We start from the raw sequence: 6,000 nt of genomic DNA on the forward strand, positions 1-6,000 counted from the left end.
CGGTTCACAAGTGGTGGGAAGGTGGAATAGACACATGAGCAGTTACTTATGAAATGCTGTGGTCAGAGCAGTGATAGAAATAATGGTAGAGATATTCCTTCCACCTCGGTATCCTATGGACCCCTTGCTCAATATGTCCAAAATTCAACCTGCCATCTCCTCTCCACCCAGAGCTACCCTACCTCCCAGTTCCCCCACCTGGTGGACAGCACCACCATCATCCTTGCGCCCTAGGCAGAATCATCCTGAACTTCTTTCTTGCTTTTGCATTCAAGGAATCAGGTCTTATTGATTTCACCTCCTCACTACCTTTCATATCCTTCACCTCCTCTGTTTCCTCTAGTCCGGCCCCGATGACCTCTCACCTTCATTACTCATGTTGTCTCCCTGTGTCCAGTCTCACCTCCTCCAATTTGTTCCATTCTACTTCCATAGTAATCTATCTGACGTGCAAAAATGACCACACCATCGCTCTGTGTAATAGTATTCAATTATGATTGGTCATTCAATTAAAATTATTCAATCACTATTGACCGGAGGATGAAAATCAAACTCTTTGGTATGACATACAAGTTCCTTCATGACTGGGCCTTTGTTGGCCTCTCTAACTTCCACTCTGGCCATTTAAGCCTTCACTGCATCAGACAGAACCACCTGCAAGCTTTGGTGTCACTAAGCCTTTTCTCATGCTGCTCCCTCTGCCTGGCATGTCCCTCTATCCTCTCCCTTCGGCTCTCCTCCCAGGCCCTTGGCCCACCCCAGTCTGTGCCCCACATCTGCACAAACATCTATTCCAGCAGCACCTGTAGTGGTCCATGACCTTATCTTGCCCATGTGACTATTTCCCATTCTTCCTTAGAGAGGGACAGGGGACATCTGATTCACCTCATATCCCTAATGGCCATTCCTGCACAGGGCCTGGCATATGTGTGTTGAGTATGCGAATTCACCTGGCACTGAATGAAACCTCAGGACAGCAAGGAGCTCAGCACCAGATTCTTGTTTAGTTGGATCAAGGGCTTTAGGGAGCATTGAGGACCAGCTGGGCTCTAGTGGGCCCAGTGGGTCTAGCCGGTGACAGCCTATGCTGTGTCCATATAGGTGGGAACAGAGGTGGCACTCTATTTCAAGGACCACATTTTCTACTAGTTCTTGGTCAACCTGGCTGGGCACCCAAAAACCGAGCATCTCCCCTAAGACCTAAATGTGGTGCTTTATCTCCAAAAGCTACCCCAAGACCATCTGCTAGACAGGCAGCAGGTTCAGTACCTATCCTCCCTCCTGGTGCATGAACTCCTGCCTTGATCACCTCCAACTAGGAGGAATCATCATACTGGTCCTCACCCCAGGAGTGGGACTGTACAAGAGACCTGTGTTTTGGCATCATGTACCATCTAAACATTTCCATTTATCAGCATAGCTAGTGGCCCAACTCCTCTGAGCATACACACAAAAGAGCTTAGAACAAAGACTGTCATGAGACCCTCTTCCTTCCCTTCCAGAGCTCTGATGGTCTTTAGAAAGATCAGAGGTTAACACAGCCAGGTGCAATGTGACACAACTCCAGACTGCTATTAATTCTGATAGAGTCCTTGGGTTGCAAGAAACAGAAGCAGACTTTTGCCAACTCAAGCAGAATAAGAATTTTACAGAAGGGTGTGGGGTTGTCTTAGGTTGGACTCACCCAAGAGAAGACCCTGAGAAAAGGATATTAAATTCCAAGTAGTTTTTTGGGAGGCAGTCACAGGAAGCACTTGCAGGAGAGTGGGAATAAGCAAAGCAGAGAAGGGAGAGGGACCGATAAAATTGAGGGTACCATTGGGGGAAACTGGGCCTCAATCCCAGCACTATTGGCCTGCTCCTTTCACGTCTCTGGGCTTCCAGAGAAAGCCTTCAGGCAAAGGATTGCAGGAGTTGCAGATGGAAGCTGCAGGTATGCACAGGAATAGCAAATGGTAAGGGGTCGTGGGTAGGACTCAGTGCCTGCTACCATAGCTGCACAAAACATTAGAGGAAAATCTGAGGGACCAGGCCCCAAAAAGAATTGGGCTCAAAAAGCCTAGAGTCATGTGTCCACTTTCTGGCCAGCGAAGGTAAGACAGTTTGATGAACAGTCCCACAAAGATTGTATCTAATGGGAGTGAGTAGGTCTCCAAAGCAAACTTGGGATCCTATTACCAAAAGGAGGAATGTTGTTGGTGAGACAAAATGCACAGATGTCACTAAACCTTTCTCACATGCTGATCTCTCACCTGCAGGATGAATTCACTCACAGGAGCCCAGAGCTTAATAAGGCTGGACCAACACGGACCCCTGATGTCTCCTGGCCACAAGGGTGCTATGCAGAGTAACAGCTCACAGTTGGAGTGCTGAATGCTGCCTCCCCACTGGCCTTGCATTGTCTTAGGGGTGAGCCAAGAGGCAGCTGTGCCATCAGGCAGCCATGCCTTGCCTCTGGAGTCTGAAGACCTAGTCTGTGTGACCTTTCAAATCATTTCACTGCTGAACCTCTATTCTTCATCTATAATCAGGGCTACCAGGTGTGGTTGTATGGAATATGTTCTGTTTATCTCCAAGGGGTGCCATTCACATTATATTCCATGGACACTGAAATGTGCACTGAATTGAAACAGTGGCAGATAAGCTACCCAGCAGCAACCTTCAGAGGCCATGCAACATGCCCAAAAGATCCCGGGGTATGCTGGGGAGCACCAAAACTTTGTTCACAATCTCCTACTCCCATACTTCTCTTTGGGTGCTGTAATCAGGCTCTCCTGCTATGGACAGGCTTACTCTTCACTATTAGGGGAGGGGAGGAATGGCTGCAGACTGCATATCCCAACTTTGTGAACTAAAAAAAAGAATTTTTCTCCTCTCCCTACAGCCTCCTTCAGTGTATAAAAACCCAAGAGAAGACTCTGATTGGACTGGATAAGTCATGTGCTCATCTCTTAGACCAATCAATGTGGGTAGGGGATTGGATGTCTATGATTGGCCATGCTGAAGTCACAGGCACCCTATTGTCGCCAAAGGAGGGGAACAATACAATTGGCAATTATGTGGCCCGTCAAAAGATATGATCTAAGAGCCCTAAAGGCTAAAGACCAAATTCTTTCCTTCTCATGACACTCCCCTTCCATGTCCAAGGTGCCCCTGGGTTGGTTGGTACACACCCTCTTGAGACAGTGCACTCACTTCCAGGCAGGTGCTCTCAGCAGCCCATGGGCATTGGTCCAAGATAGGTGAAGGAGAATTCTGGTTCTCATGCACAAAGGCACTTAATAAATATTTGCTGTGTCAGTGTATTGACAGGTGAGGCCTTAGGGCTTGTCTGCCCCTCTCTGGTGATTGTCCCTTGCCCAGCCTGCAAGCCACCCAAAGACCCCTGCTGCCCTCTGTTTGTGGTGAGTGCGGTTTGGGCATGGTCTCCTGCCTACCTGTTTCTCCCAGCCTTCAGGAGGGTTCCTTGGATCCTCACCAGGACCTCCTCCTCTTAACCTGTTCAGCCCTGCTGTCCCTTCCTCTCTGGGACTGAGGACTGAGGAGGAAGAAGGCTGAAGACAGGCACTCGCCCGATGGAAAGAACAGGGGTTCTTGTTTGATTGTGATTCTGCCACTTACCAGCTGTGTGACCTTGAGTAAATTTCTTAATCTCTCTGGGTGCGAGTTGCCTCTTTTATAAAAGGGGGATAACAGACTGGGCTCAGTGGCTCATGCCTATAATTGCAGCACTTTGGGAGGCTGAAGTGGGAGGATCACTTGAGGCCAGGAGTTCCAGACCAGCCTGGGCAACATAGTGAGACTCCTATCTCTAGAAAAAATTTAAAAATTAGCCAGGCACGGTGGCATGTACCTATAACCCTAGATATTCAGAAGGCTGAGGCAGGAGGATTGCTTGAGCCCAGAGGTTGCAGTGAGCTGTGAACATGCCACTGCACTCCACTCCAGCCGGGGCAACAAAGCAAAAGTGAAACCCTGTCTCTTAAATAATTAATTAATTAATAAAAGGGGGTAACAATAGCTTCTGGATAGGATTAACAGGATAATTTTTGTTAAGTGTTGTAATCCAGCTTCGGACACACGGAAAGCTCTTCCTCGTGGTGGCTGTGGTGGTTATTGTGCTTTCCGGACTGGGTTTGGGGAAGGGGGAGTACCTTTAAGGCATCAGATCTCTCCCAGGCTCACCTCACTCGAGCCACAAATCCACTCTGACCCCCTGCAGGACCACCTCCTGCCAAGCCTGAGAAATGTCCCCAGGGCAAAAGAAGCCACTTTCATGATACCAGAGGTTTCCACTATCCTCAGGGGCCAAATTCCAGGACCACATGATACATGCAAGGGTCCCTGGGGTCTCTGGGTACATGGGGCTTTGTTCCCTGATCTTTCTCCCTTGCTGCCTTGCTAAAGGGTTTCCCAGGTCTAGGAGCTTAGACACCTATCCAGTCCTGCCCTCCTGGTCTCCTTCACCAGGCCTGACACTCCCAGCCTCCCAAGGGGCCTTCCTGTTCCTGGAAAAGTTGGATCAGAAGACTCTGAAGGCTTGTCAGTCCATGTCACTGGGACCATATGGGTAAACCATCCAGTTTGACCATTTAGGCAGACTGGAAGAAATGATCGTCGTATGTTGGGAGTTTATTTCTACATGCTCCTAGAGCTGTGCTAAAAACTTTACACGTATTACGTAATGCTCACACGAACCCTGTGATTTTGACCTTACAATTCTATCCATTTTATGGATGGGAATTTTTTCTTTTTTTGAGACAGAGTCTCACTCTGTCAACTGGGCTAGAGTGCCATGGTGTCAGCCTAGGTCACAGCAACCTCTCATTCCTGGGCTCAAGCGATCCTCCTTCCTCAGCTTCCTGAGTAGCTGGTATTATAGGTGCGGGCCACCACACCTGGCTAGTTTTATCTATTTTTTAGTTGCCCAGCTAATTTTTTTCTATTTTTAGTAAAGATGGGATCTCGCTCTTGCTCAGGCTGGTCTTGAACTCCTGACCTCAAGCGAGCCTCCCACCTCGGCCTCCCAGAGTGCTATGATTACAAGTGTGAGCCACCACACCCTGCCTACAGATGGGAAAATTAAAGCTCAGAAATATTAAATAGCATGACCAAAGTCTCCAGGATTGTAAGTGCCAGAGCTATCATTCAAACCAATCTCTATTTGACTTTCAATCTCAGACTCAGAGTCCCCTGCCTACCAGAGATTCTGGTTTCAAATGTACACACCCAGAAACCCATCCTGGCCCAGGAACTGAAACGGCAGGAGTATAAGGAGCCTCACAATTTGAAGTGAGTCTTCTGGAAGGTGTGGCCAATCCTTGGCAGGAAGTTGCCAGGATAGTCAGCTGTGGACCACAGATGGAGAGAACCTCCTTGCAGGTGGGTCTAGCTGAGGTCTGGAGGTCCCTGAAAATCGGGCTGCTCTCGAAGGCAGTCAATCCAGGGGTCCAGGAAGAAGGTGGAAGGAGCTGCCACACATTCTCTGTAGCACTGATAGGCTAAGCATGCATGACCCATGTGACCCCAGCTTGACATCTTTCCCGACACAACCATCTGTAGTGCCTGTGGCCAGGCTAAGTTTAGTCACTGAAGGCCCAAAATACTGCCTCCCTGCCCTGTGTGCTGCAACCTACACTCTACTTACCAACATTTTTGTAGCACTTATGTTGTCCCAGGCACTGTTCTAATCCCTTTCCATATATTAACTTATTCAATTCTTAAGAAAACCCTATGAAATAGGTGTAATTATTCCCATTTTACAGATGAGGCAATTGAGGTACTGAGTGGTGAAGTATCTTGATCACAGTTACATGGCTAGGATTGGAGGAAGGCAGCCTGTCTCCAGAGGGCAAGGAGCTTCAGCAGCCTTTGGGTGTTTGCCTGAGCAGAGGTAGAGAGAGAGAAGTAGGTTGCTTCTAGTGCTCTGTGCCTTGCCGTGTGGACGGCTGAGGCCTCAGAGGTTGTACTGCCTCCTTCCCAGTGAATTTCTCCTGCCTG

Source organism: Propithecus coquereli, unplaced genomic scaffold (genome assembly GCF_000956105.1).
Source record: "Propithecus coquereli isolate 6110/MARCELLA unplaced genomic scaffold, Pcoq_1.0 Scaffold114, whole genome shotgun sequence".
Taxonomy (NCBI): Eukaryota; Metazoa; Chordata; class Mammalia; order Primates; family Indriidae; genus Propithecus; species Propithecus coquereli.